We start from the raw sequence: 23,262 nt of genomic DNA on the forward strand, positions 1-23,262 counted from the left end.
TTTCATGTAAAGATTCTGAGATAATGTTGGAATAGATTTGCTTAAGCAAATGAACAGTAGTGAAATATCCTAGAATTAAGGCTATCTTATTATAGAGAATCAATAGAGTTTATAGGGGAATTATGGCAAATAAAGACTCTGAAATACATTGATAAAAGACAAAATGCTTATACTCTTTTGACTTTCTCCACATGTTTTTGGAAACTTATGCCACCAATATAATTAATACTTCAAGTATTTAATTGAACAGTATGTTAGACATGAATACTGTTGTAAATTAGACAAACAACAACAGTGAATCTTGAAGGACAAATGCCTTACTGTGGCTGATGAAGGAAGGCTGGACAGCTAGAAATATTAAGGGACATAAAATCTTAAAGATGTGACTTTTCCATAACTTTCAAATTAGCATGTGATAGCCTCCTCAAGCTCTGAATCTTACAATAGCTTAGTGTATCTGGAAAAAACAAACTGGTTTTTCACCTTCTCTTTGGCATTACTGTCATTAGAGACTCCAGAAGCAATGGTTTTGCTTTCCTCATCATTTGTTTGGGTCTCATACTTTGTAAATTAGATATGTTCATGGAACTGGTCAGAATATACCCTTATCTCTTGCTGACAAGGGTGTCATTATCTTACAGGGGATGTTTCATCAATTAAAATATCTTCTATGAATGGAAATATTGAGTGCTTTGGAACCTCTGATATAAAAGGGTCTGCTAAATGATGAGGCTTACAGGACCTAATGTTTTTGTTGTTAATTGTTACAGTGTGTTTTCAGAAGGAATTTTCTAGACCCAAACATCAAGTATTAATTGCTCTTTCTCCACATAAGTCCCTGTGGTTGATTGTTACATTAATAAGTCCAGTAAATCATGACGTTTGGCATCTGTGCCCTTGGCTCTTCCTACACAGACTTTGGCTTCGCCTGTCATACTTTGGCTGATGGGACATATGCAAACATGATCAAAAAGCTATGGCTCACATCTTGGGAATGTTGCCAACCTCTTATCATGTAAAGAAAGGTCAGCATGTTTTAAGGATGAGAGAACACATGAAGAGAGAGACCTAGCCATTCTATCTAAGCCAGTTCTTAGTCAACCTAAGTTGACTGAGTCACGTGAATGAGCATAGTCAAGACCAGTAGAAGAATCTCTTACCGAACCTCCTGAACTATGAAAAATAATACATTATTATTGTATTTATTTATTTGTTTGTTTGTTTGTTTATTTATTTATTTATTTATTTATTTATTTCAAAAGAGAGACAGCGTGATCAGGGGAGGGGCAGAGAGATGGGGGAAGGACAGAGGATCCAAAGCAGGCTTCACATTGACATCAGCGAGCCTGATGCGGGACTCAAACTCACCAACCACAAGATCGTGACCCAAGCTGAAGTCAGATGCTCAACCAACTGAGCCACCCAGGTACCCCTTAAATTTTTAAGTTTTAGGGTGGGTTGTTGTAAACTAACAGATAACACATACAGAAATTAGTAGATAGAAAACGGTTTCTACTTTAAGAAAAACCTACAATGTATGACGTAAGCTTTGAGACTAGGCATATATGGATATGGCTAGGGATATATGGCTGGAATAAGTGGCAGGTAAGCTGCTGGCAGAAGCTGGAGGAATGGCAGACAAATTTTAGTGGCTGCTGATAAAAACGTTGTGGAAACTGCTATTGGAAGTGTGAAAAACAGTGATCTGTGGTTTTTTTTCTCATCATAAAACAATTGCATGACTGTCCCTGTAGTTCCAACAGAATGATGAAACGGCAGTTGACTTCTTTGTGTGTAATAAGATATGATAAGAGACAAACTTAGAAAGGATAGTTCAGTTTGCAAATGGAATTTAGAAAAAATGTGTATTCAAGTCTTCCTGTGTAGAGGAAAATAGAAAGGTTTTACATTTCCAATCTCTCCAGCCAGGGTTATTTCTTTAGCCAACAGATTCTCAAAGAAAGAAATAGCCTTTGGGAGAAAGTCATATCAGAGATGTTGTCTGCAAAACTCTTAAGACCTCAGAAAGATTGAAGGTGGTGCCCAGTGGGCTCTCAGTACAACCAGACAAAAAACTGTTTCTAAGAATGTTAAGGGTGTTGTTCCATGGCACTTTGTCATTCCATGCAAAGAAGAGAAACATCTGTCTGAAAAAGAATTATTGATGTGGCATTAGGGACATGGAGTAAGTTTCGTTTAGATTCATAGAATACCCAAAGAGAATCAGCTTAGATTAAAAGGGACTGAGTTAGTTCAAAATGAAAAAAGCATCTGGACACAAACATTCTATGGGAAGGAAGCCGACTGGAAAAACTATTCAGCTATTCAAAAAATTTCAAACATAGGCCATTTCCTATGGAAAAGGAAAGACCTCCCTGAGGAGAGAACCAAGGAGGAGAAGGTTTGATGAGAACCACTCCTGTAGAACAGACCTAGGCTCTAATCAAGGAAAGTACCGGGCTCTGAATGGAAGCTCTCACAACATGTGTCCACAGCTGGATTTTAGAATTTTCATGGACCTGAACTTGCTTTGTGCCTCTCACTGCTCCTCTATTTGTCATCTGTAAATAGGGACAATTTTATTTCCTTCTAAGACTATTCAAGTTATCTATTTCATCTTGGGTGAGTTTTGGTAGTTTGTGGGTTTTGAATAATTGGTCAACTGGGCAATATTATCTAAATTGTCAAATTTATGTGCATAGTTGCTGAGAGCATTCTTTTATAGTTGTTTTAATATCTTGAGGTGGTAATGATATCTTCTTTTTCATTGTTGATATTGATAATTAGCTTATTTTTTTTCTTTTTTTTTTTTAATCAGTCTTGCTTAGAAGGTTATCAATCATATTGATTCTTTTCAAAGAACCAGCTTTTGGTTTTACTGATTTTCACTATTGATTTCCTGTATCCTCTTTTATTGATTTCTGCTCTTCACCTTATTGTTTTCTTCCTTTGGCTTACTCTGGAATAACTTTGCTCTTCTTTTTCTAGTTGCTTCTGGTAGGAGCTTAAATTACTAATTTGAGACTTTTTTTTCCTAAAGAAGGATTTAATGCTGCAATTTCCCTTTGTATGCCACAAATTTTGATACGTTATATATTTACTCAGTTCAAACTATTTCCTAATTTCCCTTGAAAATTACTTTTTGGCTCATGGATTATTTAGAAGTATATTCATTAATTTCCAAGTACTTGAAGACTTTCCTGTTACCTTTCTATTGTTGATTTCTTGTTTAATTCCTTTCTGGCCAGAAAAATGCTTTGCATGATTTCAATTTTCAAAAATTTGTAACACTTATTTTATGACCTAAGATACTATATATCTTGAAGAATTTTCCATGTGCACTTAAAAGATGTAAGCTATTAAATTGCAATCAAGATGGCAGAGCAGCATGGACACCCTCAGTTTGTCTCGTCCCTGAAACACAGCTAGATAAGCACCAAACTATTTTGCACACCTAGGAAATTGATCTGAGGATTAACACAACAATTTGCATAACTTGGGCCACAGAACTGGGAAGGTGCGTGGTGCAGAGGGGTGAACTGGAGGAGACAAAAGCCACGGAGGGTAGGGAGCTGTTTTTGCAGAGGAAGGACAGAGAAAGGGCGACAGTGTGACTAATCAGGAGACTGCAGGAAAAATCTCCCCTGAAAGTAGTTGGAGAGAGAGAGAAAGAGTGATAACACTCTTAGGGGACTGAACAAGAAATCTGTTCCCCAAAACCACTGACAGGAAGAAAAGAGAGCGTTTCAGTACCACCAGGATTCTATAAACAGTAGAGGCCAGAGTGTGAAGTTCCAGAACCCAGTGCCCAGCAGTGCTGTGGTGAGGAAGTAGGGCAAATCCCCAGGAGCAGTCAGCATGGTCTGGGGCGACCATGTGCCACACGATGATAGTTGGTTCCCCTGTTTGGAGAGCATTTAGTAGAAACCATACAGCCTCCTCACAGGTAAAGGTCCCAGTGGACTCTGAAGAATAGCCACGTTTGCTGGTATTGAGACAAAGATGCCAGGGTAAAGTGAAACCTGGTGCCAGCTATGTTTGTGATTTGCCATAATCTCTTAACTTCTGCTGCTGCACCACTGCACGAAAAATAGAAAAGGAAGGAAAACCTTCAAACTCATTATGGGAGGCCAGCATTACCTTGATTCTAAAACCAGACAAAGACCCCCACTAAAAAGGAGAACTACAGACCAATTTCCCTGATTCACATGGATGCAAAAATTCTCAACAAGATACTAGCAAACTAGATCCAACAGTATGTCAAAAGAATTATTCACCACAATCAAGTGGGGTTTATCCCTGTGATGCCAGGCTGGTTCAGTATCTTCAAATCAATCAATGTGATACATCACATTAATAAAAAAAGGATGATGGGGCACCTGGGTGGCTCAGTTGGTTGGGCGTCCGACTTTGGCTCAAGTCATGATCTCACAGTCCGTGAGTTCAGGCCCCATGTCGGGCTCTGTGCTGACAGCTCAGAGTCTGGACCCTGCTTTGGATTCTGTGTCTCCTTCTCTCTCTGCCCCTCCCCTGCTCATGCTGTGTCTCACTCTGTCTCAAAAATAAATAAAACCATTAAAAATTGTTTTAAGAATAGAAAAAAATAAAGGATGAGAATCACATTATCCTTTTGATAGATGCAGAAAAGGCATTTGACAAAATATAGCATCATTTCTTGATAAAACTCTCAAGAAAATAGGGATAGGAGGATCATACTTCAAGATCATAAAGGCCATATACAGAAGTCCCACTGCTAATATCATCCTCAAGGGGGAAAAACTTAGAGCTTTCCCCCTAAGGTCAGGAACATGACACAGATGTCCACCCTCACCGCTGTTATTCAGCGTGGTGTTGGAAATCCTAGTCTCAGCAATCAGACAACACAAAGAAATAAAAGGCATCCAAATTGGCAAGGAGGGAATCAAACTTTCACTCTTCATAGATGACATGATACTCTATGTGGACAAACCAAAAGACTCCACCAAAAACTGCTAGAACTGATCCATGAATTCAGCAAAGTCACAGGATATAAAATCAATATATAGAAATTGGTTGCATTTCCATATACCAATAATGAAGCAGCAGAAAGAGAAATCCAGGAATCAATCCCATTTACATTTGTACCAAAAAACATAAAATACCTAGGAATAAACCTAACCAAAGAAGTAAAAAATCTGTATGCTGAAAATATAGAAAGCTTATGAAAGAAATTGAAGAAGACACAAAAAAATGGAAAAAAAACATTCCATGCTCATGAATTGGAAGAACAAATATTGTTAAAATGTTGATACTATCCAAAGTAATCTACATATTTAATGCAATCTCTAACAAAATAGTACCAGCGTTCTTCACAAAGCTAGAACAAGCAATACTAAAATTTGTATGGAACCACAAAAAACCCTGAATAGCCAAATAATGTTGAAAAAGGAAATCAAAGCTGAACGCATCACAATTCCGGACTTCAAGCTGTATTACAAAGCTGTAATCATCAAGACAGTATGGTACTGGCACAAGAAGAGACATATAGATCAATGGAACAGAATATACAACCCAGATATGGACCCACAAACATATGGCCAACTGATTTTTGACAAAGCAGTAAAGAATATCCAATGGAAAAAAGACAGTCTCTTCAACAAATGATGTTGGGAAAACTGGACAGCGACATGCAGAAAAATGAACCTGGACCATTTTCTTACACCATACACAAAAATAAATTCAAAATGGATGAGAGACTTATACATAAGACAGGAAGCCATCAAAATCCTAGAGGAGAAAACAGGTAACAATCTCTTTGACCTTGGCCACATCAACTTCTTTCTTGACATGTCTCCAGAGGGAAGGGAAACCAAAGCAAAAATGAACTATTGGGACCTCATCAAAATAAAAACCTTCTGCACAGTGAAGGTAATAATCAGCAAGTGTAAAAGGTAATTGATGGAATAGGAGAAGATATTTGCAAATGACATATCAGATAAAGGATTAGTGTCCAAAATTTATAAAGAACTTAATCAAACTCAACACCAAAAACACAAATAATCCAATGTAGTAATGGGCAAAAGACATACATAGACACATTTCCAAAGGAGACATCCAGTGGGCTAACAGAAACATGAAAAAATGCTCAACATTACTCATCATCAGGAAATACAAATCAAAGCCACAATGAGATAACACCTGACACCTGTCAGAATGGCTAAAATTAACAACTCAGGCAACAACAGATGTTGGAGAGGATGTGGAGAAAGAGGATCTCTTTTGCATTGCTGGTGGGAATGCAAGCTGGTGCAGCCACTCTGGAAAACCGTACGGAGGTTCCTCAAAAAATTAATAGAACTACCCTATAACCCAGCAATTGCACTACTAGGCATTTATCCAAAAGATACAGGAGTGCTGATTCAAAGGGGCACATGTGCCCCAATGTTTATAGCAGTACTATGGATAATAGCCAAAGGATGGAAAGAGCCCAAATGTCTACATACATACATATTGTATACATACACATACATACATATTGGGCTAATGGATAAAGGGTAGTCCATTAGCCCAATATGTAATACACACACACACACACACACACACACACACACACACACACATATACTTACAGTGGAATATTACTCAGTAATCAAAAAGAATGAAATCTTGCCATTTGCAACAAGTGGATGGAACTAGAGTATATTATGCTAAGCAAAATAAGTCCATGAGAGAAAGACAAATATATGATTTCACTCATATATGGAATTTAAGATACAAAACAGATGAACACAAGGGAAGGGAAGCAAAAATAATATACAAACAGAGAGGGGGACAAACCATAAGAGACTCTTAAATAGGGAGAACAAACTGAGGGTTGCTGGGGGGTGTTGGGTGAGGGGTGGGATAAATGGGCAAAGGGCATTAAGGAGGACATTTGTTGGAATAATCACTGGGTGTCATAAGTAAGTGATGAATCACTAAATTCTATTCCTGAAATCATTATTGCACCATATGTTAACTAACCTGGATTTAAATAATAAAGAAAAAGATGCATGCTATTATTGGGCGGAGTAAGTTCTATACAGTCTATAGTTAAATTCTTTGGTTAATAATGTTGTTTAATTTTTTGTAACAAATTTTTTGTAAAAAATTAATCTCTCTCCAGAGATTCTGTTTCTCTGGAGAACCCCAATTAATACAAGATTCTGTTTCTTTGCTGAACATCTCTATTTTCTTGTTGTTTACAGGACTTCTCACAATTGCTTGCTGTAAGATAATTCCAACATCTCTGATCATGTTGGTATTACCATCGGTTCATTTTCTTTTCCCATATGTGTTGAGATTTTCCTGGTTATTTGTTTTCTAATTTTGCATTGTATTCTGAACATTTTTAGTATTATGAGAGTTTGGGTCTTATTTAAATCCTGTGGAGAATGTTGATATTTTTTTAAAGCAAGTAGTTGAATTGGTTGAGTTCAGGTCACAATTCCCAGTCTTCCCTCTGTAGACTTTAGTTCCAATGTCAGTTCCAATCCAGTTTTTGAATTATTTGCAGTGCTTTTTGCAGTGCTATTTGGATCTATCTAATATGTGTGCCACTCACATATTAGTCAATCTTGGACCTGAGTAGTAGCATATCATTATTTCAGCTCCTAAAATTTTTGACATGTGAAGTAGAATCAGATCATATTCATAGTTTAAGGGTGGGCCCAAGAGTTCATAATTTATGAGGTTGCTTTTCTGAATTCTTCCCTCTCCATAATCTTTCTGGTCTTTCTGGTTCCCTAGAGCTCCTAATGTTGGTCCTCCAACTCCGTATTACCCTGCTCTGCTGTATACTTCTGCAACTTTATGTGCAACCAGAGTCAGTTCCCAGGACAGAGGAAAAAGTGGTGAAGATGGGGCTCCCCTCTTGTCATGGAAGCATCCACTGAATAGGGAGCACATTTTTATTCCCTCAATGTTTTAGCTCCTGCAGTTCCCTGTTTCTGGTTGTGTCTCATCACCATGGAATTACTTAGGGGATGGAGTGTGAGAGAACAGAAGAAAAAAATAGAAAAGGCGAGATTTCCATACTCTCTCTGAGTCTTACATGCTTCTTTTTCCTGCTTTTTGTACTAGAACTAGTGGGCTTCTATTTGCTCTCTAATGTCTACTTCATTTGTTCAGGGAAACTGAGTTGGGGTGTAATGGTATAACCACCATTTGATTTATTCATACTTGAATTCTGATCATCTTCCCTAATCCACTTGCTATCATTTACATTTCAGATTTCTCAAATAGCTGTTCCACACAATCTGCCCAGGTTTAATAGTTATATTCAGTGAGAGAGACACTCCCATTCCACTTTTTCCAGAAAAAGAACTCCATTCCTCTCTTTGAAGGGAAGTGTTTATTGCAGTCAACCCTATCTCACTATTACACATTGAGCTAATGGAAGCAAATAACTTGTCTTTTTGTTCAGATGTCTCAATAAAGAAGAGTGGCATGTGGGGATCCTCAATCACACCTATAACAAAAACATATGATGAAATTCTGGACTCTAAGCCCAATGCAATGACTGGATAAGACTTTGGAGTCTTGATAGAGAGTAAATGTATTTTGACTATGGAAGGGACATGGGTCTCTGGAGGCTGCAATAGTCATGAATATATACTACTCAGAGCTTCTACTATGGGAAGCATAGTTAAATGATGGCTCTAGGTATTGCCTTTTTGGATCCTCCACTACTTTCATGCTGAGGCCACACTTCTCATGCTGACTTCAGGAGTAGTAATGGAGGCCCATTCCAGACAGCCTCAAGATACCTCTGATGTGCAACTTTGGCTCAAAGCTCCCCATTGGCCTAGATGAAACTTTCTTAGAACTACCTTGAGTCTCAACCTCCTCCTACTGAATCCTCTTTCTTACTTCTCTCACAGAGGAAGGGGTGACCTGAATCACAGTCTGAACGTGCTCCATGCCTTCTCTGTGTATCTCCCACTCTATCTTTCACAGACATTTTCTCTAATAAATCTAATGTCTGTCTAATCCCATCTTGGAGATTGCTTATCTGAAGACAGAAAATAACACAGGACCCAAGGATAAATTGATTGTTACTTGATGTAGCATGATTGTTACCTGATGTATCATGTCTCTCAGTATCCACTCCCTAGTGTAGTCCCCCATAGTCAGCATTCTTCAGAGAAACAGACCAAAAGGATATATACTTTATATATTTATTTTATTTTAAGGACTTAAAATTTGCAAAGGTGAATCCACAGCTGGATACATTCTGGAGGTAATGTCTTCTAGTTGTGCAATGTGTGTGTGTGTGTGTGTGTGTGTGTGTGTGCGCGCGCACATGTGCACATTCATGCACACGGAAAGCTTTATACAGAAATATCCTAAGAGAGTTTAGAGAAATTCTAATCATTTTCTTAGGGTTTTACCCATGAAAAAATTATAATGGCCTCAAAATGAATTGTATTTACTTTATTTCAGAGAACCAAGGATTTAAGATTATCTTTTAAAACTGACAAGATCCAGTATAAAGCGGTTGACAAAAATGTTTAATATCCTTTCCATGTGCTATATGACAGGAGATTTTACATCTTGTGATAATTTGCTAAAGAGAATTTGCCTTGCAAAGTTCAAATGGGGAAGTCCTTCACTGTTTTTCACTGAGAAAATTGCAATTACTAAAGTCATTTTTTTTACTTCACTTAGCATTTAATTAGTAAAAAGAAAGATGCTCAAAGAGTCAATGGCTTCTAATATTGAGATTCCATAGAAAACAAAACATACTAAGTTCTAGAGCAACTAGCATTACTAGAACTAATCTTGCCAGCGTGTTGAGCGATTGTGGCTGTTTGTAGCCCTATTTCCAGAAGGCAGCCTTCAGCACATACTTGTCCAAGATTTCCTACTGAATCATGAGCTTGAATATACACATACCGCAAACTTCTGTGATATTTCACTTGATAACTTTTTTAAAGTTTATTTTTTTGAGAGAGAGATGAGAGAGAGAGAGAGAGAGGGTGCAGGGGAGGGGCAGAGAGAGAGAGAAAGAGACAGAGAGAATCCCAAGCAGACTCTGTGCTGTCAGCAAAGAGCCCTATGCAGGGCTGGAGCTCATGAATCATGAGATCATGACCTGAGCCAAGGTCAAGAATCAGACACTTAACTGACTGAGCCACCCAGGTGCCCCACTTGAAAATTTTTATAGTTTTTAAACAATAGTGACTTAATTAGTGCCAACTAATCTAAAAGATATTTGCAGACATGACTGACAGCTTGGGGATAAATCTGTACTTTGTAGAAGTCAAGGAACCCAGAAGAGTCTGTTAGCCTTGGAGGTTTTGCCTATTGCAATAGAGCTATGATGTGTGGTGCTCCACTTGCTTCCCATCTGCAGGTGGCATTTAGTTGTGAAAGTGAAATGGACTATACTCATGAGACCTTATCATACTTCTCTTCTACTGACCACTATATGCCAAGGACATGGCTATAAACAAAACGGAAGTTAAACTAGTTCATTTTATTCTGGTCTAGCATATTAACTCTTCAAGTATTACTATATCTTTAAGTGCAAATGAACATAAGTATAATATGATTGATCGTATAGCTATACAGTGTTAACTCAGCAATGGGAGAGAACAGTGGCAGAGTATTCCAAAATATAATATTTCAAATGACCTTTACATTTTGCTATGTGATTTCTGTCTTTGGACACAACTAGATATAGCACAGTTGACTTCAGTGGGAATGGAAAGGGCTAGAACAAACCACTAAAGTATAGAGGTCAGTAATAGGAGAGGTGGAGAGAAGGATGATATGGAGAACTTTCCAAAAGGTATACTATACCATTCTGAGGGTCTAGCAATAAATGCTTAGGCCACTCATATTGTGGTATAGGTTGGAAGCAGCATTAGTAGCATTAATACTCTGCAGAAAGGCATAACCCAGTGACAGGTGTCCAGGAACAGATTAGAAAACAATTGGTTTCATGGAATTGTGCTGGCCAGGAGCAGGTCCTCAGATGCTGAGTTAAGGTTCAGGCATGAGATGTCAGCAGCTAAGGTAGCAAAGATTGGCTGGAACTTGTATAGGCATTGCCTTGATAAAATGGGGCAGATACCATGTAGTATATCAGATTCAATAGATGCCATCCCAAGTTTGAGTCTCTGTGGCCATCTGTAGCTTAAGCCAACCAGATAACCACAGTCTCTGGGACATGTTTCATCCTAAAAACCTGCACATAAGGAGTTCACAGTGTCTGAACTGTTGTTCAGAACATGCAGCAGTCACATATTGCTGATATTTACAGTTGCAGCAACTGATTTCATACAGAATATGATTCTGTTAGTTCCTGGACTCTCGGAGCATCCATCTAACTCACACATTTTCAGTCAATGTTCATTGTGTAAGTTTCCCACCTGTCTAAATACTCTATCATATTTTCATCCCTGTAATGCTCTGAATCATCTTGTTCCTAATGTAGCCCACACCATTCACCATCAGCCACCCCGAGGCCCTATGCCACCCTAACCCTTCTCCTATATCTCTGAAACTGTCTCTCTGTTTAAGTAAGCTCTCCTATAGCTTTCAGGTTTTTTCTGATCTTACGCTTGATTTTCCAGCTTGGCCGATGCATGCGTTGAGGTGGTGGGTACTTTTTCTCTCATGTCTCACAGAACTCAGAGTTAATATATGGGATTGGTGCCAAGGAATACAAGGCTGGTTTAGCATTTGAAAATCCATTTAATTCACTATGTTATCAAAGTAAAAAATAAAAATGAAACAATCATCTCAATAGATGCAGAAAATGAATTTAACAAAAATTCAACAACAATATCATAAAATTCTTGGCAAACTAGGAATAGAATGAGCTTTTCTCAACCTGGTATGGACCACAAGAAAAAATCAATAGCCAGCATCATACTTCATGGTGAAAGACTTAATGCTTTTCCCCTGAGATCAGCAATAAGATAGGATGTCTGCACTTATCACTTCTATTAGGCATTGTGTTGAAGGTTCTAGTCAGTGTTATTCATAGACATCAGGATCATCTATACAGGAAACCTGATAGAATCTACAAAAAGCAATTCACTAATATGTGTTCAGCAAGTTTGTAGGATACAATATCATAATAGAAAAATCGATTCTACTTCCATATACTAGGAATAATCAGAACTTGAAATTAAAAATGAAATTGAAAATAGCATTAAAAATACAAAATACCTTGGGATAAATCTAATAAAAGATGTGTAAGATCTGAAAACTACAAAATATTGCTGAGAGAAATTTTAAAATACTGAAGTAAATGAAGAGATATGCTTTGTTCATGGATTGGAAGACTCAATATTACTAAAATGACAATTCCTCCCAAAGTGATCTATAGATTCAACACAATCCAGACAAAAATTTCAGTAGGCCTTTTCTTATAAATCAATAAAGTGATTCTAAAATTCATATAGAAATGCAAATAATCAAGAATAGCCAAAACAGTTTTGAAAAAGAAAAAGAAAATGGAGACTTACAGTACTTAATTTCAAGCCAAAGTAATCATAAAATACGGTATTGACATAAGTATTAGACAAATAAATCAACAGAACAAAAGAGAAAGTCCAGAAATAGACCCACGCAAATATAGTGATTGACTTTCAATAAAGGTGCAAAGGAGAATCAGTAGAGAGAGTGTTGTCTTTTCACCACATGATGCTGGGACAATTAGGAGTACATATAGAATCATGGAAGTAAAACAGCTCAAATGCAGACTGATCCATGTGTACTCTCTGGGGGAATGAAAGGCCATGAGCAGTATTGCCATCTTCAACATGATTTTGAGAAATCATGAACAACTCTTGGGAAACTTCCAAACAAATCAAGAGCAAAACAAAACAAAGCAGTCGTATAGCAAATGCTAGTTATGTTCCTGGAAAATTTAGTATATATTAAAACTATGCAAAATGATTTATGTTTATATATAAGATGAAACTAGTCTCAGATAATTAGAATAGTGGCTAGTGCATAATGTACATTCAATAAAAGTTATTGAACAAATTGAAGAAAGTCTGCTTTCTGACTTTAACTTCTTGAGACACCCCTTCCACTTGAAACTTTATCAAAAACTGTGAAGGATAATTGTGAGATGTTTCAAATCACATTCATTTAGAGATATATTTTACTCTGGGAAATTCAGTTCTTCAGACTTATCTTTCCTACAGTATATAAACTGTAGGTGAGTGATTGCCGATCCTGAGCCATAGCTTTGGATTAATCTTCCTGCAGAAAAATCTGCCCTTTACCCTGCGGAGAAACACCATTTCTCCCTTCCATTTAAAGACAGTACATTTCAAAATAATAGGAAACCTTCTTAACGATAAGATATAGAGCTTTATTAAATTTGATTTATTATTTTTCACTATAATTATTTTATTAACATGTTGTCCAGAGTGCCCTCAGCCTTTTCCTACTATAGGCCATGGTCAGTGGCAAGTTGTTCAGAGACCTACTGCAGGAAGTAAGCCAGAATCATTAACAAATCTCACTGTGTCGCAAATAAAATTTGCCCTTGAATATCAACTGTTTGAACTTTCATATTAGCTATAGTGATTTTGATTACCTTAGTCCCCATCCTGAAACATGTTTGAAGACTAATTTCACTATTTCTTTACTATTTCAGTACAACTGCCAAATTTGATCAAACAAAATGCACAAAAATCCAGAAAAATAAATTTTATTGTTGAGCAGTTGCATCTTAAGGGGGTACCACCAATTCTGAAACTACCACAAGCACCCAGTGAAACCTGGAAACTCCCCACAACATGAAGTAACTAATCCACACCCAGGCTGTGGAGTGGTGCATGTGCTCTGGATGTATTTTTCCACAAGATCCAACATTGATACAAGGTTGCAAAACACAACAATTTTTTTTCTTTTTTTTCCCCAGTTTTATTTAGAAATAATTGACAAATATCACCGTGTAAGTTTAAGACATACAGCTTGATGGTTTGAAATGATTACCACAATAGGTTCAGCTAGCATCATCTTCTCATAGAAATAAATGAAAAGGAACTAAAGAAAAAAGGAAAAAAAAAACCCTTTTCTCCTTGTAGTCAAAACTCCTTGAATTTACTCTCTTAACTTTCCTATATATGATACAGCAGTGTTAAGTATAGTCATCATGTTGTAGTTATTTATCTTATAACTGGAAATTTGTACCTACAGATCACCTTTCTCCAATTTCCCCACCCCACATGGACCACCCCAGATAACCACAAGTCTGATATCTTTTTCTATTATTAGTTTGAATTTTTTTCTTTTAGAGTCCACATGTATGTGAAAACATACAGTATTTGTCTTTCTCTGTGTGATTTATTTCATTTAGCATAATGTCTTCAAGTTCCATCCATGTTTCACAAATGATAGGATTTACTAAATTTTTTTTTATGGCTGAATGATATTCTATTCTATTCTATTCTATTCTATTCTATTCTATTCTATTCTATTCTTATATTGTATATTGTATTCTAAGATATATACCACATCTTCTTTGTTCATTCATCCACTTAAGTGGATGGGCACTTAAGTTGCTTCTGTGTCTTATCTATTGTGATTAATGCTGTTATGAACATAGGGGTGCAGATATCTTTTTCAGTTAGTGTTTTCATTTTCTTTGGATGCATTCCCAGAAGAGGAATTGGCTGGATCATATGGTAGTTCTGTTTTTAACTTTTTGAGGATTATCCTTACTGTTTTCCATATGGCTGTACCAATTTACAATCCCACCAGCTGTGCCCAAGGGTTTCTTTTTCTCCATGCATGCCAGCATTTGTTATCTCTTGTCTTTTTCATGATGGCCATTCTAACAGGTGTGAAGTGATATCTCAATGTGGCTTTAATTTGCATTTCCCATATTACTGATGACGTTGAGCATCTTTTCATGAACCTATTGGCCTTTTCTGTATCTTATTTGGAGAAATATCTATTCATGTCCTTTGCCTGCATTTTAATGGGATTAATTCGTTTTCTTTTCTTCTATCTTTTCTTTATTCTCCTTTTCTTTTTCTGCTATTGAGTTGTATGAGTTACTTATAGATCTTGGGTATTAACCTCTTATTAGATATATAGTTTGCAAATATTTTTTCCCATTCCATAGGTTGTCTTTTTACTTTGTTGAGGGTTTCTTCTGCTGTGAAAAAGTTTTTAGTTTGCTGCAGTCCCACTTGTTTATTTTTTATTTTGTTTCTTGTGATTTAGGTATCCAAAAAATCATTACTAAGACCTATGTCAAGGAGTTTTTTTTTTATTCCTATGTTTTCTTCTAGGAGTTTCATGATTTCAGGTTTTACATTTAAGTCTTTAATCTATGTTGAGTGAATTTTTGTGAGTGGTGCAAGATAAGGGTCCAGTTTCATTCTTTTACATTCTTTTACATTCTTTACATTCTTTTACATCCTTTTCCAATTAGCCCCACACCATTTATTGAAGACTGTTTTTCCTCCATTGAGTACTCTTAGCTCCCTTGTAAAATATTAGTTGACCATAGATGCTCACCTGGGCTCTTGATTCTTTTCTCAATGTGTCTGTTTTTATGCCAGTACTACACTGTTTTGACGACTTCAACTTTATAGTATAGCTTGAAATCAGAAAATATGATATGTCTTGCTCTGTTCTTTTTTCTCAGGATTTCTTTGGTTATTTGGGTTCTTTTGTGGTTCCATACAAATTTTGGGAGGGTTTTTTCTACTTCTGTAAAATATGCCATTGAAATCCTGATAGGGATTTTATTGAATATATAGATGACTTTTGGTAATATTGACATTTTAACAATAGTAATTCTTCCAATCCATTAACATGGCATACCTTTCTATTTATTCATGTCTTTGTCAATTTCTTTCATCAATGTCTTGCAGTTTTCAGAGTAGACAACGTTCATCTACATAACTAAATTTATTTCTAAGTATTCTTTTGTTTTTGATGCTCTTGTAAAGGGGATCAACTTCTTCACTTCTTTTTCAGAAATTTCGTTGTCAGTGAATAGAGACAGTACTGATTTTGCATGTTAATTTTGTATCCGGCAACATCACTGAATTTATTGATTAGATCTAACAGTTTTTGGTTGAGTCTTTAGGATTTTCTTTGTATAAAATTATGTCATATGAAAATAGAGACAATTTTACTCTTTCTTTCCAATTCTGATACCTTTCTTTCTTTCTTTTTTATTTTTTTCCCTAATTGTTCTAGCTGGGACTTCCAGTCCCATGTTGAATAGGAGTGGTGAGAATGGGCACCCTTGTCTTATTCCTGATCTGAGAGGGAAAGATTTCAAACTTTTACCTTTGAGTATTATATTATCTGTGAGGTTGTCATACATGGCTTTTATTATGCTGAGACATGTTCCTTCTGTGCCTAATTTGTTAAGAGTTTTTAGCATGAATGGATGTTGAATTTTATCAAATGTTTTTTCTGCATCTATTGAGATGATTATATAATTATTTTCTTTAATTCTATTAATGTGATGTATTACACTGATTTACTCATATATATTGAACCATGCTTGCACCCCCAAAACAACTTAATCATGAAGTACGAGCCCCTTAATGTACTGCTGAATTCAGTTGGCTAGTATTCTATTGAACTTTTTAATACTTTTTATCGTCTCTCGGAATATTGGCCTATAGTTTTCTTTTCTTTTCTAGTAGTGTTTTGTTCCGGTTTTAGTATCAGGATAACATTAGCCATGTAATATGATTTTGGGAGTGTTCCCTCCTCTGAGATTTTTTGGAAGAGTATGAGAAAGATTGGTGTTAGACTTTTAAATGTTGGGAAAATTCATCCGTGAAGACATTTGGTCCTGGGCTTTTCTTTGTCGAGAGATTTTTTATTACTGATTTAATCTCCTTACTAGTAATTGGTCTATTCATAATTTTTATTGCTTCCTTATTAAGTCTTGATAAGTTGTATGTTTCTAAGAATTTTTCAGTTTCTTTTAAGTTGTTCCATTTTTTTGCATACAATTGTTCATAATAGCCTCTTATGATACTTTATATTTCTGTGGTATCCGTTGTAATGTCTCCTTTCTCATATAATTCTGCTAATTTTCATCCTTGCTGTTTTTTCCTTGATTAGTCTAGCTAAGGGTCTTTCACTTTTGTTTATCTTTTCAAAGAACCAATTGTTAGTTTTGTTAATCCTTTGTATTGTTTTTTTCATTCTTTATTTCATTTATTTATGCCCTAATATTTATTATTTTCTTTTTTGTAACTATGGGCTTAGTTTGTTCTTTTTTTTTTTTCTAGCTCATTAAGGTTTAGAGTCAGGTGTTTTATTTGGGCTCTTTCTTGTTTCTTAAATTGCTATGAACTTCCCTCTTAGAACTGTTTTTATGGCATCCTGCAAGTTCTGGTATGTTGTGTTTCCATTTTTGCTTACTCAAACTTTTACAATTTCTTATTTATTTATGTATTTATGTATGTATGTATGTATGTATTTGTTTATTTATTTATTTATATTTCATTTCACCTTGAATTTCTTCTTTGATCTATTGGTTGTTCAGGAGAGTGTTGTTTAACTTCCATGTGTTTGGGATTCTCCAGTTTTCCTCTTTTTATTAATTTCTAGTTTATGCCATTGTGACCAGAAAAAAATATTTAGTATGATATCAATCTTTTTGAATTTTTTAAGACTTTTTTTGTGTCTTAACATATGGTCTATCCTAGATAATGTTGCATGTGTACTTAGAACAATGTGTATTCTACTTTTGTTGGATAGAATGTTTTATATATACTTGTTAGGTCCATTTGGTTCATAATGTTGTTCAAATCTGTTTTTTTCTTATGGATTCTCTGCCTGGATGACCTATCCGTTTTTGAGAATGGAGTATTAATGTCCCCAACTATTGTGTTACTGTTTTTTTTTAACTCTGTTAGTTTTTGCTATATATATTTAGCTGCTCCAATGTTGGGCACATAAATATTTACAATTGTTATATCTTATTGATGTACTGACAATTTTATCATTATATAGTGACCATCTTTGTCTCTTTTTATCATTTTTAAAGTCTATTTTGTTTCAGTATAGCTACCCCTGCTGTTTTTTTGTTATTATTGTTATTACGATTTGCTTGAAATGTCGTTTTCCATTCCTTTACTCTCAGTCTATGTTTTTATGCTCTATTTTGGGGCAAGGCGCTGTTCAAACTCTGAGGATAGGGATGGGGGCAGGAGGGTAAGGTATGTGCCATTTTTTTTGACAAGAGTTTTACAGGGTTTACTGGCTGGTTTGCTTTTCCTAAGTGAGGCTATAGGGTGGTCTCCACGGTTGCCTGGATTTTTCTGATCAGGTTTATTGGATGGTCAGGACTGGGTTATTATATTCAGTAGTGCACGGAGCCATTCATTAGATTCCTTTTCCAGGCAGGGAACAGGATAGGACCCATGGCCTGTACAGCTCATTATTTGGGGACTCGAACCAGGCCAAAATGTTTACTGAATTCCCTGGTCAAGTGAGACCACCAATTTTTTTCTGCAGATGGGAGAAACCTTGGGCTATGCTCTACAGGCTGTGAAGCTTCCTTTGTGCTCAGGTTAGGCTTCCCGATTGGACAGGTTGAAGGCTGTATTCAGTGATGAACTGGGCTACAAATTAGTTTCCCTGCCTCATCATAGAAGGAAAAGCAGCTGTAAAACCAATAAAGCTCTTTGTTTTCTTAATTCAAACCGACCTGCATCCCAAGTTCCCTGATTGAACAGGCCCATTAGTTTTGTTCTGCAAACTATCAGCTGAAGCATAATATATTTATTTATTTTTTATAAACCTTCCATTTTCCAACAAGAATTTAGGTGACTTACAAGGGATTTTATTTGTGAAAATGTTTGATGGAAGTTAATTAAGAGTATTAAGTGACTGGAAGTCTCAAAAATCCTGGAGTAGACAATTGTTCCCCATGCAGCATCTGCTGGGTAATATGGGATTTCTCTTGTTTCTAAAAGATAAAAATAAAAAAAGGTTGCATTCTAAAAGGTTTCACATTAGAGAAAAACTTCTATTTTTCTCCTTCATGTATCAGTTTTTAATTTCCATTAATGTTTTTATATTATTTGGTCAATTAGCTGTCAGAATTTTTTAGAGGTAAAGAAAGCTACATGTTTCTGATTCTGATGGGTACTGGACTCAATGTTACATGCAAATAAGTTTGAGCTAATAGATCTTTGCATTTTACACATTGCTGAAGAGAATAGAATGTAATTAGGTCTCCCTTTTATATGGTTGCAGCTTGTCCCTTTACTAAATCAATTGTCTTTGCTACTCACTTAATGTCATTTTCTCTACTGTCTTCAGTGTTTCTTTCCAACCTAGAGTGAGACATTTACTCTAGCTTTGATGAAATACAAGAAGTGGAACTTGTTGGTCAAAACGTTGGACAAAACAGATGGAGAAGCAAAGAAGTATGTGACATAAGACATGCAGAAATTTGGATCTCTCCAATTAATCATGGTTCACAGCTGACAAAAAGGTGACAATAATTGATGTAACCCTTTGAGAAACAATCTGGAACTTCAGCACCATGGGAAATCTTGTTCAGCTTTGCTCAGCTACTACTGAATTAATGTGTGTTACAAATTGCTACTCAGAGGGGCACTTCATAAAGTCAGAGTTTCTGGAACAAATTCCACACCATGAGGCATCCCAGAAATCATTCATTTTTCTTCTGGCTTCTCACCACTCAGTGTTGTGTCACCTACTGTAACAAGCACAGTCCACAGATAAAAGATGAGAGTACCAATTTATCTGCAGTGCGTTTTGGCAATGTAGGTAGTCTCCATAACTCACTTCGATTCCTAGGAGGGTTATATGTTGTTAGCTTGAAATGTCCAAACTAGTTGTCTGTTTGGTAAAATGCAATGCTATATGCATGCCCTTTACTGGCTCTGCAGCTATAGGATGTGTACCGCCCAATCTTTTACATGTAGCTTCAGTATAAGTGACTTCCCCTCAAAAGATGATGTAACTATTTGACCAGGCATTTTTCTCCTTATAAAAGATGGGAGCTTACACAATGGCAATACTTCCAAGTTCCACGCCTGAATAAGACAGTGTGATACAGATCTCCAGAGCAGGCACAAATGTAAAAAACTGGAACCACTGGAGTTGTAAGAATATATTATGATTTTTATTCATAGTTGATTCTTAACTAGAAAAAAGAAAAAGCCTCGTTATTTTGCAATATAAACATAGACACTCGTCTCCTTACTGAGTCCATATACTAGAAGGTCACATGTCACACAAAGCAAATGAGGTGAGAGTTCCACAATGTGGAAAGACTGATTATGATATTCTCATTCACTCAGTGCATTCAGCAGCTCACCAGGCATTGCAGTTAAACAGACTGATGGATTGTCATCTTGTTATGATCACTGTACTTCACAAAATAAACAGATGCTTTAAAAAAATCTCTTTAAGTAAATCATGGTTTACCAATAATACCAATTATGCAAGTAGAAGCAACCAAGAAGGAGCTAGTAATACTGATAACTGTGCCTACTATCATCTCTTTGCAGACCACATTACAAGATAAGAACAATGATTATCTAATTAGATCTTCTGAGATAATAGTCAAAGTAATTTGAAATTGTCAAGGAGACTACTTGAAATCAGATTTTTTTCATCTCTTATCATTAATTATAGTTAATAGATTAAAGCTCAGATACTGCATTTCAAATTTAACTCTTTAAGATTCATAGTTGTATATATTTTATAAGGTATTTAATAGTATAGTAGGATATGCATGTTTTTGGTGAAGGAATGTATATTTATTGAGGATATGTATTCCAAAATTTTAGAGATCAACTGCATATTCAAATATAAGCATTTTTTTTAGTATTCCAAATAAATAAAGTGTATTCAAGTATGAAGGATTGGTGAGATTTTAAGTGTTCAAAGTATTTAGCTCTAAACTTATATTTATTTCAATAACAATTCAAACTTAACTTCAGTAATCACGTGTTTTCTTTTTTTTTCCATCTTGAAAACCTAAAAGGCTATATAAATAGCCAATAAGAGCCTTAATAAAATTCAAAAAGGTATATTCACAGGCAGTGGGTCTTAACATTAACTTAATAATTTGTTTCAAATTAGAGAGAAACTCCCAAGTTCCATGCAGAAACCTCATACTATCTTCAAACCAAAATCAAACCAAAAATTATCCAACTGAATATTAAAGCCAAGACTTTTTTCATTGTGAATTTGGGTGACTAAATCTAAGAATGGACTGATAAACATTGCTGAGTGGTACACATTGGATGAAATCATTACCCTACCATCATCACTAAGAAATGACAATGCTGTCACCTGCAAGCAGGCCATGAAATGATGGTGAGTAATCACTGTAACCTCTCTCTCCTGGGTACTTTATATGTGCTGAAGTTCATTTTACCCTCACATCAGATGATGAAGTGACCACTTTATACACCTTTTACAGATAGGAAAGCTGAGGTTTAAAGTGTTAAATCGATTTCACAAATTACTGAGCTGACAAATGTAAGCTCTGATATCGGAATCCATACCAGAAATTTGGTTCTATGAGAATCAGGAGCATAGTCTCTGAACATGAAATTCAGAGACACAAATATTTCTTAAATATGATAAAGAGTTTAGAAGAATTTGGTCTGTCAAATATTGGAATGGGGTGCCTCTAGGGGATTGCTTCTTTCTTTCTGGAGATAATGATGGAGTGGTTGGGTAATTTATATTCAGTGAGAGGGATTCAGATGTTGGATAGGGCTTGAGAGTATGTTTTCTTTCATTGTCTTCACTCTATGATCCATGATTTTATCCCACGAAACATTTCCTGATGTTTTAAGTTTTCTGATGTCAAGGGGGATTGTGTTTACTATTATTATGCTTATTATTATCTTCACTGACACCAGTCATCATTTTTAAGACAAGCCCAAAAGGGTAAGACTTTAAATTATTATGTCTTTGCTAATGTACAATTTAAAGGGACGTTTATTTGCTATATAATTTTGAGGAAAAGGCCAATTGTTTCTTTCTTTTTGAGGAACTAGTTACTGCCATGAAATTGGTAAATTGGGAATATTTGTATCTATAGAAGGTAAATAAATTTTTCAAGGGATTAAATGTGATTCTGAGTTGTATCATTACAATAAGCTCGTGCAAATGTAGGCACTTTTTTCAAGTGATGAAGATGTAGTTGTCATATTACAAATAATTAAACCAGTTTTTTGAAGCACATTTATACATAACAATATGGATTTATTATACATAATGAATACAGAGAGATAGATAATATGTATGCACACACATTGAAACATGACATATATGCCTTTATCAAATAATAAGGATTGAAAACTATCTTTTAAGAACTTTGAATGGCCTGAAATTTTACTCTACTTACAAGATAACAAATTAGCCTACTGGTTTCAGAATTGCTGACAGAAGACCCGAGATTCCTGGGTCAGAGACAAGACAGTCTGTTACTCATAGCAATAGCAAGAGTATCATCATGTTTCACAAATTCCCCCACGTCATATAGGACATTGTGAAGAAGACCCGGTAATACCTGCATATGCACCAATTTGAGTATGAAAAAAGGAACTTTGAGCTTAGATAACCAAGTCTTTTATAATGGACGGTAAGTCTGCCTGCTTTAACTCCAGAGGGAGACACTGATTTTATTATACTGGATAGTAATCAGACCTGCCCTTTCCTCTGGAGGCAACATGATTTCTCTCTTCCAAGGCTGTTTGCTAAGCTAACACCCTTGAAAAGATACTCCTAAACAAAGGAAGTTAGTGCCTGTTTCTAAGACATGCAGAAATGCAGGAAACTCATGGAGAATTGACTCCTAACACCACCAGAAATATTTATTGTCAGCATTTGGCTTGAAAAGGGGCACATGGCACAGCGTTTGTGAAAATCATCTGGCCTTTGATCCCATAATAGCCAAACAGAACATTAAGACATGTTGAACGTATGGACTTTTCCCATCATATTTCCTGGAAAGCACATGTTTCCTATTCAGGGGTCACTCTGACACATTTGGTCCTAGAGACCATCTCAACTAGACTTGTGTCTGCATCACTTGCTGCCTGAGAACTGCTCTGCCAATCTGCCTTCTGGGGCCCCACAGAAGGGTGAGTAATGGAGCATTAAATACTAACAATCTGGCTATCACAAGGACTTAATCTATTTAAGCCCCACAGGGATCTGGGCGAACATCAAAATAAGCACACCAAATGTGACTTCCATTGACTCCTTAGGCAGAAGAGCCTAAAA

The 23,262-nt window shown here is 36.0% G+C and overlaps 1 long non-coding RNA gene across 2 annotated transcripts; it reads left to right on the forward strand.

Annotated features, from left to right (window-relative positions):
- The first annotated feature begins 1,367 nt into the window (after positions 1-1,367).
- Positions 1,368-22,104, forward strand: LOC109499000. 2 transcript variants are annotated; one of them, XR_006596811.1, is made up of 3 exons: positions 1,368-1,426; positions 19,306-19,480; positions 21,103-22,104. It is a non-coding gene; the product is annotated as an uncharacterized LOC109499000 (long non-coding RNA). The 2 variants fall into 2 exon arrangements; XR_002156094.2 differs by lacking the exon at positions 1,368-1,426 and having other exon boundaries at positions 17,615-19,480.
- The last annotated feature ends 1,158 nt before the right edge of the window (positions 22,105-23,262 follow it).

This window comes from Felis catus, chromosome B1 (genome assembly GCF_018350175.1).
Source record: "Felis catus isolate Fca126 chromosome B1, F.catus_Fca126_mat1.0, whole genome shotgun sequence".
In the NCBI taxonomy this organism is placed as follows: domain Eukaryota; kingdom Metazoa; phylum Chordata; class Mammalia; order Carnivora; family Felidae; genus Felis; species Felis catus.